Below are 20401 nucleotides of genomic sequence, written 5' to 3'. Positions count from 1 at the left end.
ACCATCGTCGTTGTCCTCCACTTGCAGTCTCTATAGAAAACGCGTAGTGTCCAAGCGCTATGCACAGCTTATCCTATCGTGCACGCGCAATATCAGGATATTCTATCAGGTTTCTCCTTCTTTTCTTCAAGAACGTTTCGCACTATACGCGCTCAACGTGATGCTCTAGACCGAAACTGCATTTCAAGCTTTTTCGCAAGATCGAGCCAGAACGGAGCAAAAGTGAATATTCATAGCAGAAACCGACCTCCAGGGTCTGTTTTCTTTTTCTTTTTTAGCCGTCAGGCATTAATTAGTAAAACAGCAAAAATAGGAGAAGAAAGAGCTAAAGTGGATCCTGCGGCGCCCTGCTGCAAGTGATTATCGTGGAATATCGCTGTGAGTGCAAATGCATGCTTGCCTCCTGTCGATATTGATAAGCAAGAAGAAACAGGCGATTTTCACAACCATGAACGTTCTGATGCGCACGTAGGAAAAATATTCATGCGTTACTTCGTGTGTGTGGGTGTATGTGCGCGCGAACGTATGCATGTGCATTCGCGTGCGCATACTGCCTGCCGCTGCGGGCTTAGCTCGGAGTTGGGAAACCTGAAAAATACAAAGAGAGGCTGGCCTCCTTGCAGCTCTTGTGGCATACGGGCTGGCGGGACCAATACCAGTTCGTAAGCCCACTAATATTTCGCGTGTTTCAGCTCCTTTTCAATTTGAGCATTGAGTAAAACGTGTCCAAAAGATGGAGACAGCTTGATGCAAATATTTATTTATTTATTTTTCTGCAGAATCACGCAGCTATGACATGGTCAGAACCACTCAAGAACAGATGTTGTAAAACATAGGTTCTAGCTAGCACGCATGCAGCCAGTGCGCATAGGTTCTAGCTAGTAAGGGTAAATTACCCTTTTTTTGTGAGAAAGTTCCTTTTACTTGATAGGCGTTCCAGCAAAAAAAGAACACGCTTATTATGTGCAAGAGCGATTGCACGCAGTGAATAATGTAACGTCTAGAGCAGCGTCCCACAATTTTTTTTTTTTGTGGATCTACGTTATGCATGCACTGGCACTATTTTACCTGGATTGTTGTTTCACAGAGGTCAATCTGGCCACAACGTTTCACATAACAGGTACCTTTATATCCCACTTTCCCCCTCTCCCCAAAGAAAAAAATATTAAGACACTTCCGTGCAAAAATACGTATGCTTACGGCTTGCCATTCTGGCAAGCATCGCAGAGTGAAAAATAATTCAAACAATAAATGCATTTTAAAACTTTATTGCAGAATACAATGCGAGAACACGCTTGGACAATACAATTTACAAGTACTGTAGAACTAGGAATTAAAAGAAAAACTGACAGTTTCTGATCTAGGAGAAAAAGTAAAGGCAGGGCTGTTAGCCTGTCACCCTATCGTAGGGAAATGTGTAAAAGGAATGAAGGGTGGTAGAAGGATTAAAATATATAGAGAAAAAAAATGCACACAATAATGTGATGCCGTGTGCTACAACTTTCAAAAATCGTCGAAGTATTTACAAGTCCTTAAGAATCTGAGCGGTGCATTTAATGCCTTGAGTGCCGAGGACCATGTGGACCACTGACCCAGGCTTTTCACTCTAGTGCTGTACAAACACACTTCTAATAATAATTTTGAGAAAAACCTAATCCAGAAAAAAATGTGGTTTTAAACGAAGCGCTGATAAAACAGATCATGAGCAGAACTGTCGGGTACAAACGTAGCTTCTGGCAAATGTGCAAGCTATAAACTTGTCCAATTATGGTTAACTTTTGCGTTCTATGCTTAGCTTCCTCAGTTAAATTATCTGCGCCACCCTACTGGTGAAACGTCATGCATTGATCACCAAAGTATAAAACATAAACTATATACAGATAAACCCAAATCTATAAAGAAGCACAAACTCTCTCACTTAATTCCTGGTGTATGATCGCATCTAAAGAAGTTTCTTCCCAGTAAAGCGCGCATTTTATTTTATAGTTGCTTCGGCACGATGACTATACGCAATCAAGTAAACAAACAATTTGGAGGACGATTAAGAACGCGGTAGCATTCAAAACCGCAATGTCTACCGGGAAACGCGACGCTGCGGAGGCGAGCGCCATTTGGAAGTCTTTCAAGGAAGCGGGCGCGCTGCTCCGTGGACTCTGAGATATTTACGCGCCGGCGTCCGCAAATGGCGGACGCCGTCTCCCGTCTGTGCATTGTAGAAACGCTGGAAAAGGGGTTTGTTCTTTCTATAATGATGATGATGATGATAGCGTGCCGTTTGTTTTAATGTGTTTTCTGCTAGCTGCGAAGCATCGAGGGAAGGAGTCACTGCTGGCATGTGCGCTGGAAAAGGCGGGTACGCGCTGCGTTCAGGCACGCCGGTGCCAATTCCGGTCAGAGGATGGACATCTGTTTTGCGACAAGCTGTCAATCTCGATACGCGAAATCGTGGAATATCCTACTAAATACTGTTTCATCCGCCCGCTACACTTTCCTTTCTTTCTTTCTTTCTTTCTTTCTTTCTTTCTTGATACTGTCAGCCCTTTCTTTAGGGCCGTTACAGGAGTGGAGAAAAATAATAAAGCAAGCAATGTCAACACATCTGATTCAGGCAGGGCGTACAATACATCTGAATACAACGTACAAAAAAGAAATTAAATTACATATACATTGCAATAGACTGTGCGTCATAGCGTTGTCGTGGGCACGCGAGGCTTCTGCACTGGATCAAGGCAGGATGCCCATTCGTACCAGAGCAAACATGTATCAACAGCCTTGTATCAATTGCGCAGAACCACTGCGAATTTAGAAAAAAAAGTTGTGTCGCGGTGTTATAAACGAGAACTCTACACATATCCAAGCCAGTTGAGCGCCCATGACACGTAAAGCGCCGGCGAAAGCCGTCCACCATTTCTACGTAAGAATAAATATCAATAGCAGTGAGCGGCAGACGGGCTAAAAACGCGAGGTAACAGGGCATAAAGCGAGTGGCCAGCGGCACATTCATTAACGAATGCCGGGATCGCTTCCTATATTTTTCTTTTTGCCAGCAACGTATTTCTACGCACTCGCTCGGTAAAGCGGAGAGGATGAAGATGCCTTCCTGGTTAATCCGTGATTATTCATCATCCCTAACGGGCAAGTTATGGATTATACCGAAAAGTTCATTTCTTCTTTTCAGCTAATGCTCCTTTTTTAACGCCCGCGAAGTGCCCTCACTTCGCATAATGCTAAACTAATGCAAGTAAGGAAGTCATTTACCAAAAGTTCGCAAGCCAGACCAGAGTTCGTTTTAACGATGCAACGCCTCAAGCAATTATTTGTCAAGCGATAATCTGCGCGTTGCATTCACGCAAGAAATTAACATCGCACTCCATTTCGAATAGGTTTCTTTTTCTTCTTGAAAGATAAACTGACAGATCGTCCGAATATGGCTAATTGATAAGCTCGTTAGTCTCAACAAAGACGTATTAGATTTTTAAAAAAAGGTTGGGAGATTACATAATATATGATGATTCAGTCGCACACGTGCGCCTTGTGTACAGATTTGGAAATTAATACATTCCATCCTTCATAAATAGCGCGAAAATAAACATTTATTCCCATGAGCTATCATACCAAAACAACCAGCCGACGGGGAATCGACGGGCCCAATTTTAGTTAATCACAGCCAGATAAAGCCAAGGAAAGCATAGGTTTTAATTGAAGCCAAGAAATTATAAATGAAAGCAAATTAAGTAGAGACCTGCACTCCTCTTTCGTTTATCAGTTCTACACTTCAGTCAAAACTACAAATAAGTTAACGTATGCTTTCTCTGTCTTCATTACCTGTTGGTTACATATCAATATAGTTATGCCTGCGACGACGTGGGTCAGTTGAAACCTACGGGCAGTGTGCAGCCAAATCTCTAGTCCTGGTTAACTATGAACGATCTACGCCTTTACACCGACAAACCACATTTGGCGAAAACTTGAGATAACGAATAGGCAGCATCCAAGGTCCATCCAAATAGGTCGCGAAGCTTTGGGGGGAAAGTGGCCCAGAACCAACTGTCACTGCCATCAGCAAGGGGGTTATGGAAGTAGCGTCTGAAGCGCGACTATGTCAGGAGGGAACGAACATTCAGAAACAGAAACCATTGCTTAGTGTTAAACAAGGCACAGTTTGATTTCATTGAACGAAAATAAAATGGCTAAACAATGTTACATCCGTGTGGCGAGGAAAGAAAAAAACAGCCCCCTTATTTCATCGTTGACAACAAATACCTCTTTTTCAGCGGCCGCTATAAAAGGGGAATTCACACCGCTATCAATTGCGATGCAATGCATCTCTTGAAGTATGCACCAACATCAATAACCATTGGACAAATAAAGTTTATTCCTATCCTATCCTAAGTATGAAGAAAGGCGTGCTCGTAGAGTTCACCTGCCACTATACGCCCCCCTCACACGTTGCGTTCTTTTGCTTGTTAACTTTTGTCTGAATTCTGGTGTCGCGATGCCTTCGAGCTGTTTCAGCGTTGCTCTACATGATTAGCCAAAAATAGTGAGTAATGACTGCCAGATAAACTTACTTTACCTGCCTTCCTGCGGCTCCGTTGGCCGAAGGGTTTGACGCCTGACGATGCGACCAGCATTCAACACCCAAAAGTTTCCTTGGCCTGCGAGAAAAAAAGAAAATTCTGTGCATGGGTGAAATTTCAATAGTCGTGTGGCTGACGTTTTGCTGCATCACTTCGCACGCTAAAAGCTCGAAACTTCCATTGAGTCGAAATGCGGGCCATTTGAAAATACAGCTCTCATGCAGGTCGCGAAAACAAATTTCGTACCTTTCACATCATAAGTGACGTCACCACTTTTTAATGAATATGGCGTCACGATATTTTTTCTTGCGCCAGAAGTGTTCTTTCATCACACGGATGAAGCTGAGTCCCGTGAACCACCGACGAACCGTCATGTTTTGAACGTGTGGGCTTCTATGGAAGCTTCGCTACCAGGTATATTCACCTTGCTGCGTCTCTGCTCACGCCTGAGCGTGGCGCATTGCATCGCTAGTTAAAGCCGAAACCTGCAGCATCACATTCGTGCAAGTAAAACATATCTACCACTTAGTTCAAATGCCTCTTACGCCTGCAGCAATGTACGTTTTCGCATTGTCGTACCACTCATCACGATAAATAAACAGCGCAACAAAGTGCAAATATTACAGCGGAGCTGTATATGTCTACCCTCCCATACATTTTTCGATGTCCATGCTTCAATACTCCTGCGCCCTCTACGAGGCGACAAAGAAAACCCGTAAGGCATGTGCCGACGCCTGGCGTAGCCAGAGGAAAGCTAAGAAACCACCCAACATATCGTTTCATACAATAATTGCTTGCAGATACTCTGGCAATGGTGTCTACGGGAGCTGCCATTCCTCTAGCATAGAATCTCGACATTGAAACCATTACGCTACGGACGCATGCATCGACAAGCGGCATAGAACGCCTTTCTGAATTTCTTACGGGCAAGCCAGCGTTTTCAGACGATTGGCGGGCTTCAATTTGGACAGCTCAACAGATTGAACCGCTATTAGTAGCGGTTGTGCGTGTTCGCAGATTATTCTACAGACGCTGAAGGAAAATGCCCGAAAATAAGTAAACATTTAGAGCCAGTGGTGTGCTTACTCTTTTATACAGCTCCGCTGGTAGCACAAATTCACAAGGTGGAAAGGCTGCTTCTTGTTTTTCAAGTTTTTGCGGATTCTCCGTAGTGCGGTGCCATATTTCGCGGCTTCCACTATACACGTAACATCTGCCAACAAAAACCACTACTTCTCGTTACATATTGATTCAGAAAAGGGATTGAATGTCATTCAGTAGATAAGCTACATCTTTGGCTGTATACTGTTTTCTTTTTTCGACCGACCTGTGCTTTGAGAGAAAGCAAGAAATCAAGCAGAGGAAAGGCAAGGAACTCAAGCAGACCAGCGCTCGGTTTTCTACCCCACACTGAGTGTAAGGGAAAGGATGAACAGGAAAGGAAAATGAAGTTAACAAAGCTTGGCAAAGCTTGAAAGGCCCCACAGGTGGAATGCATTCCCGGCTTTATTTATTTGGCATCAAGTGTAAATACTCTGCTGTTTGACTATTGTTAGAGTTACTTCGCGTGTGTACACTGCTTTTTATTGCTGTTGTTGCTTTTTTGTTGGTTTTTGGTGTTGATCTTTTGTGCTGTAGTTGTTGTCGTCGTTGTCGTTGTTGTTGAGGACAAAACCGGAGGTCGACTTGGAAGGAGTTTACACAGATTTCGAACCGATGGCTTAGATTCCTTTTTCACAGCGTAAGCTGTTATGGGTTCATTCCAATAGACGTTTTGGTTGCCGATGTTGTCCGCCGCCGCTGCTGGTGTCCGCCGCAGCTATTACCAGGAATGAGAAAAAACTCGGTGCCCTTTCAGTCTGTGAACAAGGATGACCAGCGAAGCTGTGTATGTGGGCCTCTTAATGGCGAACTGCACCTCCGCCGCACGGAGGCCCGTTATTGCACTCTCTTCAGGATTGGCCCACGTATGAAAAACTATTGGTCGATGTCCACAGAGACGAGATCCGCCAGAACCTAGCCCCCATAAACAGCTTCGCTTTAAAAAAAAAACCATGTTTTCACGGGGATCGAACCGGGTACTTGGCGCTGCACTCAGCAACTGTACCACAGCGCCACGTCAGCGCTTGCTAGCTGCTGACAAGCCTGCCTTATATAGGCATCCTAGCTCACCAGAACGTCAGTCTTGAATAACAACGCATAAAGGGAAAATTGTGAGTGTGGAAAAATATTCGTGGGGCCGTAACATTCATATGGGGGACGGATTACCAGCGCAGCCGTTTAGGCTGCCTACAATATGAAATCATACGTATTTTTTTAATACGGCACCACGCCGACACAAGCGCTGCCGCGGTCACTGCACCTCCCATGCATGCGCCGCAACCGCTGCTGCAGGCGCGCCGGTACCTGCGACACACGTGACGTTATAACGACATAAGCCCAGGCAACGTGCATAGGTGCCGTCGCCCAACTTTTTCCTCTTCTCATTATTCGTGAAACAGGATTGAATAGAAATAAAGCGCATGAAGGCCAACTCGCCACGCTAAGTGCAGCACCTTCTTATATATGTAACGGAAGACACCAGGCCGGCCGCTGCCTGAAAGGAGAGGAAAACGAAGAATAAAGGCACTGTTCGGGCCACCGTGTTGTCCTACGTCCGCAACCTCCGGCTCGCACCCATTATATATATACACTGTAAAAAAAATTTTCCTTACTTTACAGAAAATTTGCTGGTAATTTGTGACCGAACACTCTTCCGTAAATTAAGAACGGTCATTTCTGTAGAACGGACAACTGTAAAAAAGAGACCGTAATACAAGATACGAGTGCTTCTGTATCTAGAAAACGGAAGACTCTGTATTCTGAATCTGTACTATAACCGTTAAAGTACGGTGCTTCTCGTATTCAGAAAACGGAACACACTGTAAGCTGAATCTGTACTATAACCGTTAAAAAACAGGTGCTTGCCGTATTCAGAAAACGAAAGACTCCGTATGCTAAATCTGTACTATATCCGTTAAAGTACAGGTGCTTCCCGTATTTCATCTTGCAGAGCATATCCATTATCCGAAGAATGTGCCATCAGGGACAAAATTGCCCAGGACGTGCGAGAGTTGACCGAATTTTATTGGTGTGCTATTTGCTGGGATCAGCCGTGCCACCATCTGCGTTCGGAATGTGCATACGTGACCCACTGTTTTCAGCAGTCTTGAGCAGAAATGCAATTTGGTCAACGCTCGCACTTCCAGGGTACTTTTGTCCACGATAGTACATCTCCTTTAATGCAAATGTCATGAAGGCAGCTCATAGTCAAAGCAGCAGGTCACCATTGAGAAAATTGTCTTGCCAACACACTGACATGGCTGCAGAGATAAAACACTTTGCACTTTGTGATATGAATGCACTGCATAGCATATATACAAAAAGGTGCAACATTTCAGTCCTCAAGTTCTTAGATCACAGAAGCAACTTTATTTTCTTCAATCACTCGTCTTGCACTTCTTCCTGGTGAAAGTTGTTCTTGACTCCAAACGCTTGCAAGGATAAACTTGCTGCTGTTAGGAGAAACAAATAGTATTCGTGAATATCCATCCTAAAGAAAGCGGCAAAAAAGTATAATCACAGAACACGACAAAGCAGTAACTTCTGTGTTAGAAAAACATGTAAGTAGATCAACATTGTTGGAACAAGGGATGTTGCTGTAGCCAACATTTCGACATAGGTGCTTGTCATTAGGGTAGCAAATGTTTTCCTTGGCTGTGCTGTTTTGGATTGTGCATATCTCACTGGCTCCTAGCCTCATTGGGGGAGAAGTAACTGGTGCATATAATAGGTCAAGAGAAGCCAAAGTGTTAAAATAAAGGAAGGAAGGGTGTGCTTAGCAGTGGTGATTGTGATGGAGCGGGTATGAGCAATGCTGTCAGTACTTGCCAAGAGTAGGGGTGACCAAAACAGAAAACGATGTACACATGTAAGCAGTCATTAATCCAGTAGACCCAATCTTCCCAGAAGACAAAATAGGTATCAAGATAAACAGTTTGCACTTTTGGAAAAGGAAAACGAAGAATTAAGGAAAATAAATTTTGTATCAAGATGCATCTGGTTAAGATCACTGCAAATGGTAAATGAAGGCACATTATGAATATATATTTTGTTGAAAACCAATGAAGAAAAGATATATTAACCAAATATTAAAAAATAGGGACATTAAAAATTAAACTGGGTATGACCATAAAACAGTAAAGAACAGCCTGTGGAAAAAAATGGGATGGATAATATAACCAGGTGCAAGATTGCAAAACGTCGAACGCTGTTTATATTCATGCTGCTGTTAACGGCTTCAAGTTTCTGTCTTCCTGTGGAACCTTTGTCTTACTTGAACAAGGAAATGGGTCATTTTTTAAACAAGCCAGTTCAAATGCGGTTCAAAGCTTCAGCAGTGTTATAATGAAAGAAAATATTATGGTCAGCTCTCCTGGGTGTGCTTTCATTCACCAGTTATTTCCACCAGTGTAAGTTCAAAATTTAATGGTCTAAATGGACCTTAGCTCCTGGCAAACCATTAGCTGGTCTTTTTTTCAACACAGATGCCTGCACATTATATGTGTTGACAGGAGTGCTAGCGAACTACATTATACTTGTTGCCACAACCAAAGTGAAACTTGGTAACAGTGATTGAACAAAAAAAACAGCATTCCACAATACTGATTCAAGTCATCTGGAAAAGTTGCTTAAGTTAACGTACACCCCCTACTCCACCAGACACAATTATTCACCACACTGACTCTTATGGTGTCAACCATGCTATTACAACACTAGGCATCAAATGAGGAGAATTAGGGGATAAGAGGGCACAATGCTTTTTGTTAGAACATCAAATGTGCTTTACATAAATGCTACATTCCAACTAACAAAGGAGCAACCGGTTTGTGAGATAGTGACCAATGCATACGAAAGCTAATGACATTCTGTGCAGCAGAATGTTGACGATGAGGTGTTATGCGCACAAGTGTACTCTTTCACACAAAATGACATCCTGCACTCAAACCTTGTGCCAAGATTAGAGTTTTAAAAACACCATAGTGGAAAGCAAAGAGTGCTAAATTTGTTGAAAATTACTAAAAATTATTCGATTATTCATTATCCTTACTGTTCGTTAAAGATTCACAGATTGTTCCCTATGGGTGCTGTAAACAGGCACCCTGATTTTACAGTGGTAGCAACAATGATCTGTGGCACAGACAAGAATAAATGCTCATGAAGTTTATGCAAGAGTATATCCTACAAATTACACCCCATTTCACATTCCAATATGGTAGAAGAGGAAGACGAAAAAAACTACTTTCTGGTGGAGGATGCATACCGCAGAATAGAAGAAACAAGTGTACCCTAACCATTGCTGCTGCCGATGCCTGTGCACTAACAGTTACATATAATATGGCAGTTACAATTGTTTTTCCACAAGCACTGCAAGCTGCGGCCAGTTTACCAGTACACAGCTGTAATAAATTTAGGGCAAGCTAAAGCTCTCTAATGGATTTATCTCATATGACACAATTGGAATGCAATATTCTGCAAATAAGTGAAGCGCGATGTGCCATCCCATACAATGAAACACCTTTCAAGAATCTGAATCACCACCTGCACTCTTAGGCAAAGTTACACCCTTTGGAGTGCCCCTTCTGCCACACAACAATAATCGTTATCTGCCTTGATGCGTTTCCTTTCTTGAAAACGCCACGCCCGCTACTTTGCTGTCGGGAATGCTATCATGCTGATAACGCGCATGCCGTTCGTTACTGGAAAGCACAGGGCTCGCAGCGTTAAAGAAAGGAAATGCATAAAGGCAGATGACAATTATCGTTGTGTGGAAGAAGGGGCACTTCAAAGGGTGTAACTCTGCCTAAGAGTGTGAGCCGTGACGAGGGAAAAGAGTGTGTTCTGTGTAAAGTAGTGCACCTGTATAACCTAAAGCTTTGGAGAATGCATTTAGTATGAGCTGGGAAGGTTCCTAATTTTAATTGCACACAGTGAAAACCTCCATGCAGTTTTGCAAAACGCAAACCCCCTACCTTTTTGTTGTTCAAACGTAATGACACGCAGGGCCATAACATGTACATTATGGGTTTCGTTCCCAAACAATCAAAGTGAATAGCACCACCCTAAGTGTCATGTGCCTTCTTGTTAGTGTCGAATGCTGCGATCGGCAGAGAAACGGATTTCTGGAGCAATATAATGTATTAGGTACTGTGATCCCAGTTCTTTCACTGCTGTTTAAGCATTATCGGGTCCTAAAGTAAAAAAACGAGGAATAAATACATGCGTATTTTACGTCACAACCCTCATAAGTATTTAGTAGTCTGGATTATAAAGGATTCCAGATTTACAATGCAGGACAGATTTTATTCCACTGAAAGAATGGCATCATGCCAATGATTCTGCATTTGGTGCTATATTTATTTGTATTTAGTTCAGTTGGAATGTGTGTGTATCGTCAGCGATATCGCTTGACATGTTTTATATTGACTGTTTCCTAAATTTAGGCAAATTCGTATTCGCAAATAACCTTGTATGACACCAAGAACTTGCTTAGCAGGAGTATTTCTAACATTTGCAAGATATGAGGCTCTTGAATGCATATCTAAGCCTGGGGTACACGCCGCCCCCTAATCTCATCAGCAAGTTTCTGGAACTCATCTACGAGGTTTCTTATGATGAATGTAAATTTGCTTGAACGGGAGAAATAGGGAATTTATAACAGGTGAATTATGCAGCATAAGAATGATGTCAGCAAGAAGCAAGCATCAAGAACTATAAAATGAAGACTCTAAAATGCAAGAATTATTTGGGATGATTTAAAATTCTGGCATTGGAATGAAATGTCTTTCAATCTATATATAAACTCTGATTATTCACTCTACTACCACTACCTTCATTAGAAACATTCATAATCATTATCCTATCTATGCCACATCATCTTCGCTAATATTCAAGCCTTCATAAGCTGCTTTTTTTTACAGCTAATTCTCTGTGGGAAAGAGGTGTCCGTGTGAAGACCATATCATATACTTATTACCCGTTTTTTGATAAATGATAAGGGAAACACTTCACACCAAAAATGCATTGAGCTTGAGCAAGTTCTGCGTTTGATGCTGTTGATTCTTTTTTCCCTTTGCCATCATTGACCCACCTGGTTAGCTAAGTAGACAGAAAAGCTGCAGGAGAAAGGTGGGGGTGCCAAACCAGACTTGTGCCCCAGGGGACCTTTTCACGGTCACTGGAGGAACTGCCTGTGGCCTCGGCATCTTCCTTGAGGGCCATGGCCATGTCTAAGAAACCTTGTCTCCACAGGCTGCACATAGAAAGATAATTTGCTGAGCTAAGTCTATTTCTTAAAAGAACCCATTTAAGTTGTATTCGTGGCTTTGCACCACAAAACTGACACATGACTGGCCACTCAAGAGACTTTATGTGTATTCGCAGGCTTATTCCTTGGAAAAACACTTTTATGTAGCACACAATGAGTAAGAGTAACAAAAAAGTGTATCAGGAGGCTTTCATATTGCTCTACAACTTTTCGTTGACACATTTCATTTAATTATTTGAGATATTTAATAACTAATTAAGAAGTATGTAATTAGGCAGAATGCACAATATAATCAGAGTATCTCCAAGCGATGGCAAACATCACCTTCATTTTGTCTAGTTACATCGCATTTACATATTTCTAAATCTTGGTGCATGATAGTTAAGACACCCTCAAAAACAATATTAAAATTTTCATAATCATCTCTTGCGTGTTATTCGTGGCTATGGCTGCTTCAAAGTTATTCTTTCAGTATGGTACAAGCAGTTTTGAAGTGAAATTGTTTTGCATCGAGGGCATGTAATCTAGACAATCAAGCAAAAGGTCAAGTTGTGTTCACTATTCAGATGTTTAACTAAGAAGCTGCAGGAAAAGGAAACAGGACACAACACCTAATCAACAATGCAAAATTTGAAAATTTAAACTGAACAAGAAACCAGTTTTTGAAAACACAGAAAAAAAGCCAGAAGCTTACATCGAATACACCCTTGCTATGTACTCCAAGTGAAGTTGTTACCGCAATGCTTGGGCACCATATGAACGTAACAATCAACAACTTCGAGCAGAATATTAACACCACTAAATGAACTGGCCTTTGAAGATTCTTGATCTGAAATCCTCAACGACTTGTTCTGGCATTTAATCTGTCAAGCTCAATCTGTATTCTCAAAAGCTGGCTCTCGGCCATAATTTCTCTAAACGCAACATCAGCTTAAATCTCAAGATAGGGTTGACCTCTAAATAAAGTGGATAATGCATGGCAAACATCATGAACTCTCTTACATGTTAACCAGAGGGTTCACTCATGCAGCCATGAAATTGCGATGCAGACACGATATATTGAAGCTGGTTTTGTGAAGTGTTTCATGCTTCCAAGGCTTCTTCAGTTGTGAAAGCTGTCTCCATTAGCTAAATAAGCGATGAGAATAAAAAAAAGTACTTCAACATGCTCACAATATGTTGGCCATTTGCAAGTAAACAGCAGCCTTTTTGGGCGCCCAGGTTGCCTGGTGCAAATCTACTATGCCACAGTACTTGCGTTACCCAGTACCAGCCACTTTAAAATGCAATGTGTTCAGAGCCCTTTCCCTCTGTTTGTCTGCTTTGGAAACAGTTTAACATGTGTTCAGTAGGCGTCGAGAAAGGGGACAGAAAACACTGTGCACCACTGATTTCTAACATGTTTCGCTGGATGCAGCACACCGCACCGGATGCAAGTGAAGCCAGTGGAAATGCGATGTCATGCAGTCGCTTGTCCTGGAAGCAGGGCATATGGTGGACTAACTAGTGCGTGCGATCAGATAATATTGCTGCCGAAAAACTTTTCTTTGTGGTTTTTCACATTTTAGAAGGTCTCTACATGTCTGGTAAGCACTTTTATGACAATCTGAACCCGTATACGATAGTGTTCTCTTACATCAAGTTTTTTCTGATTTACCAGTGTTTCCATTGCAAGCCACTTATGTTAGCGACACTGTAGACACTACAATGGAAAAATTCTGGACACCTCGAAACACTGCTTGGGTAGGTTATGGCACATCAGGCAGGCATGCTAGGGGAAGAAATGCCACACACCCGTGCAACAAAGTGCTGCCGCAAAGTTGTGAAGCACCAACTTCCGGGACAAGGCCAGCTTCAGTCGAGGGCGCTCGATGTGCTGTTCATCCCCTGTAGTAGAGATCAGTGGCGTGTACCCTTTTATACTGGCTGTCTTTTCTGGTCGGAACCTTGGCAACAGCTTCCACCATACTTTTTTTGAACCTGCAACATGTGCAGAGAAAGTCACATCACTGTGCGCTGATTGTCTGGCTTTATTGTGCTACACATTCTATCAAATCATTAAAAAATACAGTTCACACATTTTTACTACTGTATATAGACAGTCTAGTTGCTATACACGCGAAACATTACCATTCCTCTGACAGAATGCAACAATAGAAGCGTACACTGTAAAGCTACACTAAAATTTAAATTGATGTGACACCGTATGAGCATACAGTATGCTTACTGTATGCTCTAGCCCTGTGTCAAGTAAAAGTTAATTGTCAATCATTTATGGTGTATTTCTACTTATTCTGGGTCATCAAACTGTACAATCAATGTTCCATGTTTACACATTGTTGGCTTTTGATTGCCTATGTGATCCGTTTCCTACTTACGCATGCAGTAATCCCACTGTAATAAGGAAAAAGAGAATAGGAAATGCCTTGATAATCTTCCACATTTGATGAGGGCAGGAGCAATGGCCAATAGCATGTGGTTGAAGCTACGTAAATACTCAGTTTTCACACAGCTTAATTATTCAGCAAGTAATAAAGAGCTATCCTGTGCACCTCTGCATGACCAATAAAATCTGACTACTTGACACTGCGCTAAGGCTGCCGCTTGGTACTGTTCGGCAGTTCAGCTTTGGTTTTCTGATATACAGAACTGTTTAGGTACCAGTAGTTTACTTTGCGATAAAATGGAGCTTGGAGCACTGGTCAGTCATTTGCACATAAATAATGCGACAGCAAATATAACACAAGGATAGGAATATGGGTCTCTTGGAAAAAGTACATACACATTATGATTATAATGTGATGTGATGCCACAATGAAACAGAAAGCAACGCATAGAAGTGGACGGCGCTTCCATGCCACCAAGGTTATTGGACAGACAGTACTTCAGAAGTGCTCGCAACACAATGTGTTGGCGGGCTAGTTGGTGTGAATCCATAAATACTTTGTTAAGCGCAAAACAATGGACACAAGAAAGACGACCAGCACAAGGCGGTACACTCAACTGACATCACTTTATTGCGTCGCTCCTTTATAAATAGTAGAATCTAGAAGAACATGCGCAGTGAGCACCATGTGCAGAGACCACCAACAACCAATCACAAGAGTGTACTCATGCGACGGGATCCACAAAACCATATTGAGCACTGCACAAGGTTAAAGAAGGCACACTAATGCACTGTGACCCCAATGACTGTATGAAGAAAGCTTCCGATAACTCTCGGGCGGTGGTATCACAGCACTTTTTCAAAATCGAAGTATCACGAAACATGGCTTTGCACTTCCATATTTTACAATGTTGAGCCAAATGGGAACCTGTGCCTGTTGGTATGGATCGCTTAGGTTCGCAATGTTTCGTGATGCTATGATTTTGAAAAAGAGCCGTGATACCTCCGCCAGAGAGTTATCGGAAGTTTTCTTCATACAGTCATTGGGGTCACAGTGCATTAGTGTGCTTTCTTTAACCTCGTACAGTGCTCAATATGTTTTTTTTTTGGATTCTGTCGCATGAGTGTGCTTTTTTGATCAGATGTTGGTGGTTGCTGCACATGGGTGTTCACAGCGCATGTTCTTCTAGATTCTGCTGTCTACAAAGGAGGGACGCAATAAAGTGATGTCAGTTGAGAGTAGCACCTTGTTCTGTCGCCTTTCTTGTGTCCGTTGTTTTGAGCTAAAAAAGCAATGATGTATTCCTTGTGTGTGTTTGAAGACAGCTCCACACGCAGTAGCGTATCCAGTATTGCTGCCCAGTGGTTTAGCTCGCCGCAGTTTGAAGTGCCACAAAACATAAGGAGAGAAACCTGCATTATAGTCTTGTTGCAAACAAGAATATAACGTGAAGTGCATTCTGAGGCCAGAAACTATAAAAAAAAAATTTCATGATGCACTGCTGTGCAGGGTTTTATAGCAAAGTCAAATACATTTAGTGTAAATATCACACTATGATGGTGCACAATGGTGGTAATCTGTAATAATATAAAAGGTGCCTTAATGTTACAACAAAAGCTGACATTACTTAATAATAGCCCTGTAAAATTTAGCATGCAGGGGCACCGCTTGGTTAAACAATAGTGATGTATTGTCTATGTACACAAGTATTACCCACGCATTTATGCCATTGTCTAAATGGCATAAATGAATGGGTAATACTTGTATACATAGATATTACATCTCTATTGTTTAACCAAGTGGGTAAACTATGTCTGCCTGACACAAGATTAGAATTAAACCATAAATTATATATATTCACCCTAACAGTAACACCTCATTTGAACTTCACAGTAAGTAGACGCCTGTTGATGCCAGCCTCCCCCAATGCTAAACTGTGCTGCATGCTCTACAGAGAAATTATAGTGCTATCACTCAACTCTGAAGCAATTCAGGACTGCAGCACTGTAGAAGACATCTACAAATGTCCCATTTCATATATAACAGCCTGAATTGCTTGCACATCTTACCAAGTGCAAATTAAAATTTCTTCTTGTTTAGCATTTTTGCCTGCTAGACCACAATCCAATGTCATCAATATATTAACATATTACCTCAAAGAACCTAATTTGGCTTATAGATTAACACCTTTGCATACTGCCACAGCTGCACTCTGTCATATGCATTGCAATCATAAAGGAGTGCTGGTCCACCAGCACTCCAATGTCACTAACAGTGATCACCTACACAGCTAAGTAAACGGTCATGATTCAGGTGGCAAATAGCTAAGAGAAAAAAAATCCACTCACCTTGAGAGCTACAATACTGCAATAACTTGAGAGAGATGGACCCATTGCAGGCAGCAGACCTCTTCTCAGCTCCAGCACAACAGCAACTTGCCTTTCAGTAAAAGAAAAGGATTGATTAGTAATGATAAGTTACCTTGTTTTTGCTGAGTATCAATGCAATCTGACTTTCATGCATATCCACTCTCCGCTTTAGTAACACAACTGAATTATTCGTCAAATAAAAGAGTCTATGATGATACCATTCGCTTCTCTTGTAGGTCCAAATTTTTTCGCACTGATACCCCGTTTACTGCTTGCTTACTGACACGAATGCCTTGACTGCCCAGACATCATTCGAAGGAACAAGTCTTGCTGCACCGCAAAAAGTTGCACCAAGGAAACACAGCAGAGCAAAGAACTTTTTTTTCTGGTCACAATTAAAACGTGCACCCAAGCAAGAAAGTAACGATCACAGGTAGTGAGCGACTGCTATTGCCTCGAACATTTATTTCCGTATTTTAACAGAAGTTCTTGTATCGGATACAGTATGCTCTCAAGCCAATACAAGCGTCAATACAAGTGCTCAACTGAACGCAGTTTTATTCTACGCTTTTAACGCGAGTGAACAAAAGGTTAGAAGTACCTCACGGAAATTGCGATCGAGCCAATCGCGCTACGACTGGAATCGATCAGAAAAGATAGGGTGATCCCTTTCCCCATTCATGCGTCATTTTTGCCCTAAGACGTTGCATAGTGGTCTTTTGAAACAATATTTCTGTTCGCGACACCGGCTTACCACACATCATTTTAACACCTACGTTATGCAAACCAAATAAGATTAAAATGGGCTTACCTCATGAGCAAGTTACGAGCGCGCGTAGACTGTTGAACACCCGTTGAGAGCAAGCAGGCTATCCGTGTCCAAGCGCATACGTGCACCCAAACACAGGACAACTTCTTCGATGCCGCAGCGTGCACGAAGTGAAAGACATCCAGCGCAAATATCTCCGCGCGATGACGGCAAATGACGAGCGCACAAGCGTAGACGACACAGCGACAAATTCGGAACTTTGCCAATTCGAACGTGCCGAGACCCAAGCAGCGTAACCATCCATCGTTTCTGTTCTTCGCTCCCGATGCGTCAATCTCTCTTCCTTGGGGTCTTGCTCCACTCTTGAGTACAAATCAAGAGATATTTACGGCGAATTAACAACACTTACAACACGACTCGAAAAATGCCGGCTGACTACACATGTGCAGCTCCGTCCGCCACTCAAACGGACGCGCAGCGCGTGCTGCCCCCTGGTGCCGCACTCTGAGCGCGGAGAACCGAACAGAATCGGTTTCGTTTTCGCATTTGTGCTCTAGTTACTCGAACTGCAATATAATTGCTTGACAATTAATTGAATTCTAAAAGAGGAGAACGCTTTCTCTCCCACAAGTTAGTGCGTTTTATACAAAGAGAGAGAGAATTCAAAAAGCTGAAAGGCAGGGAGGTCAACCAAAGCATTCGCTACTGGCGATAGCAAACCCCTGTGCTACAATAAAGTGCAAAGCAGTGCACTGCGATGCGTCCATAGGCTCTAGTACAGTGATAATTTGGGCTGGTTGGTGCATGTAATGAACGGGTAAATAATGAGTTGTGTCATAACATTACCCATGCATAAAGCACATGGAACTAATGGTGTTGCATTCTAGGTCAAAAAGAAATAAAGCTTGAATCGTTACATCTCGACACTGGGCATTCTGTCTTTCCGTATTATTTTTTTCTTCTTTTTGACAGTATACACAGTACTAGCACGGTAATAGGTCCTTCATCTTCAGTCACCTTCCAGTAGTTCACACATGTCGGTGCATGTTCGCGTTCTTTATTCTACCGTACAAGAACGAGCGCGCTTACCGGTCTTGTTTCAAGATGAAGCGCCAAATGTTTGCGATTACATCTTATCGCAAGAATTAACACATGAACAGTGAAGATTATGCGTAATCGATTTGTCTCAATGAATGGGCAGTTATTGTCAGAGACGAGATATTTGGTAAATATCATGGGAATGAGTTCAACCAACTACATTGCAGTTCAGCAGTGCCCTTTGACATTTGGTTTAATTGCTTGCCGCATTCGAAAATTTCCTCCGACCGTTGTACTTGGATCTATAGGCCGCCAGTCCCCTTCGAGACCATTTATTGCCAAATGTAAACGCAGTTACGGTCATTATACCACTCCCTGCGTTTCGGTACTGATTTAGAGTGCGCACAATTTTTGGCGTATATGGCGTAAATGCTGGCGTAAATGCACCAGCACCTGAGTGCCGCAAGCTTGTTTACGTATGCACGTATGTCCCCGGCTCTTCATTCACTTAAACATATATGCTGTGTTATTAACTATAAAAGCGCTTAATTTGAGAACATTGCGAGAACACGCATATATTTGCGCATATGATCAGCGTTACAAAGCCCATATGCGCGGCAAACTGCGACCGGAATAGAAGATGCGTATATATATTTATACGATCTGTTATTGCAGCTTTTGGTAGAAGGCTAGCTCTCACATTTTGTACGCAACTTCATAATGCGTACAGTTTGCGTGTTCAATAAAGTATTGTTAGCTGAAACTTTATGAGTACGAGCGCTCATTCAGACAGCTTAAATTTTCTCACAATATACGGATGTTCAGATAACAAAAATACGGAATTCTCTCTGTTTCGTCCAAAACAGTGTATAGCCGTTATATGATTACAGTGAAAATGTCCGTAAAGCTGAATACGGAGAGCACTTTCCGTATATTAACGGCAGATTTTGCCGTATTTTTGAAATATGACATACTTTCCGTATTTTTATCTGCAATTCTCCGTATAATGACAGAAATCCCCCGTAAAATTACGGAAATTTTTTACAGTGTATATATATATATATATATATATATATATATATATATATATATATATATATATATATTGGTACTCTTACAACGCGCAATATATGTGGTAGTTAAACGTGCGCAGAGACTTCACGCATGCAAACGTGAAAGCTCTACGTGCCATACGCGCACGTCACCTGAAAGACTTTTAGCTACACGTACGCGACGCACGCTAAAAGCGACCATGTATCGCCATCTATCGCCAGGTATAAACACTGCTGTAGCCATTGACATCTAAGAAAAATCAAAGCCAAGCCAGTCGAGTTGGATTGGCGCGCAAAACATGCAAAAGTGTGTTCTTGTGCCGTTCGGAGCTTCGCAATGCCTTGAAATGCTATACCGCATGCCGTCTTCGAAGGGATTGCACTCCCTTATGTCTCGCAACAAATCCAAGTCGCTTTTAGAAAAACGAAGGCGCGGAGCTACCTTGTCGGCATGTTTGGCTGCCATCTTGCAATGATGCTCTCGCTTGTTCGAGATTTCGTGAGACCGCCGCGCGGATCTCTCTACGTGCGCAAGGAACGCACGCAAACTTTTGAGTCTCACGTACGTCCGTGAAACTCACGCAAATCCTTTGCCTTCTGCGCAGGCGCACTGCTCACCCGTAAGAGCTCTACGTACACAAAGCCTTTACTTACGTGAAACTAAAACTGTCTAATATACTAAACTTATTTTGGGGAAGTTGGCGGAGTGCTTGAAGTCTGCTTCACCTCTTCCGTGCGTCGTCCCGGTATTGCACTACCGCCGAGATAGGCCCACGCGTTCCTATGCATGCACCGTGATACAGACGCAAGCCAGCCAGATACCCCCCCTGGGAACGCATG

At 42.4% G+C, this 20401-nt stretch overlaps 1 long non-coding RNA gene across 1 annotated transcript; it reads right to left on the bottom strand.

The window, feature by feature from the left end:
* Positions 1–8028: 8028 nt before the first annotated feature.
* LOC142579250 (uncharacterized) lies at positions 8029–17937 on the bottom strand. The gene is made up of 5 exons (XR_012827372.1): positions 17514–17937; positions 16682–16772; positions 13741–13926; positions 11770–11931; positions 8029–8134 (listed from the first exon to the last, which is right to left on the bottom strand). It is a non-coding gene; the product is annotated as an uncharacterized LOC142579250 (long non-coding RNA).
* Positions 17938–20401: the final 2464 nt, after the last annotated feature.

This window comes from Dermacentor variabilis, chromosome 4 (genome assembly GCF_050947875.1).
Source record: "Dermacentor variabilis isolate Ectoservices chromosome 4, ASM5094787v1, whole genome shotgun sequence".
NCBI classification, from domain to species: Eukaryota; Metazoa; Arthropoda; class Arachnida; order Ixodida; family Ixodidae; genus Dermacentor; species Dermacentor variabilis.
This window is presented reverse-complemented; position numbering and strand designations above follow the sequence as displayed.